This window comes from Brassica oleracea, chromosome C7, assembly GCF_000695525.1.
Source record: "Brassica oleracea var. oleracea cultivar TO1000 chromosome C7, BOL, whole genome shotgun sequence".
Taxonomy (NCBI): domain Eukaryota; kingdom Viridiplantae; phylum Streptophyta; class Magnoliopsida; order Brassicales; family Brassicaceae; genus Brassica; species Brassica oleracea.
The window spans coordinates 27,005,036-27,006,290 of NC_027754.1; positions in this window are offsets into that span (position 1 = coordinate 27,005,036).

Consider the following 1,255-nt stretch of genomic DNA (forward strand, 5'->3'; position numbering starts at 1 on the left):
AATTTGAAAATTACAAGACAAGTAAAATTCAATATTTAGTTGCGTTCTAGAATGAGAGAATTCTTTAATCAAACATTTCAACACCTTAACATACTAACTTACCCACTAGCACACTCAATTGGCGTCAACTTTGAAAACCCCCAAATCCAAGAACCCTAATTTTGCCAAAGTTCAAATTAAACTCAATTTCACCATTGTCAAGAAGTGAGAGATGAGAAACAGAATGGAGATGCTATCAAGAAAATGACCAAATTTTGATTTTCAAATTCTAGGGTTCATGGACCTACGAATTTGAATTTAAAAACTCAATACCTTGCTTTGGATGAAAGGAAATGGTAAATGGCTGGTGAGAAATAGACTATAGGGGCGAAAGCTTGGATTTAGAAACAAGAACTTGTTGATTTGGTTAAGATTTGAGTGAGTTATGGCGAGTCAACCGGCAATACGGTCGTGCTCGCCGGGCGAGCTGGCTCGCGTCGCGGCCGAGCTCGTCGGCGAGTCGACAGGCAACACGGTCGTGCTCGCCGGCGAGCTCGGCCATGACGCGAGCCGGCGAGCTCGAAGTTTAAAACGAAGAAAACTTACATGGACCGGCTCGGGAGCGACTTGAGGGTGTCGCTGCGAGAGGTCGCTCCCGGGTCGTTTCTTCGTGGGCGACCTGGCTGTGTCGCTCCGAAGACGTCGCTCCCAGCTTGCTCAGAAACCATAAGCGACCTGAGGGTGTCGCTCTGGGTAAGTCGCTGCGAGAGGTTGCTCCCGGGTCGTTTCTTTACGAGCGACCTGGCTGTGTCGCTCTGAAGACGTCGCTCCCGGCTTGCTCAGAAACCACAAACGCGAGCGACCTGAGGGTGTCGCTCTGGGTATGTCGCTCCCGGCCCATTTTTCGCGTTCCAAAATGTCACAAACACGAGCAACCTCGAGGTGTCGCTGTGATAATGTCGCTCTGGACCGGAGCGACTTCGTGCCGTCGCTCTAGGAGGTCGCTCCGAGAGCGTTTTCGAGCACCCAAACGTCAGAAACACGAGCGACTTCAGGCTGTCGCTGTGGTGACGTCGCTCCCAGATAGAGCGACCTTTCATCCTCGCTCCAGGCCCTCGCTCCCACGCATGATTCTTTGATTAATCCGAATCAATCGAGCCCCTGCGCACAACTTCAATTCTCCCTTTTTTTTTTTTTAGAAAATATGATGAAAATGAAAATACTAATGCAACATGGGACTTCCTCCCAAGTGAGCTTGTTTTAAGTCTCTAGCTTG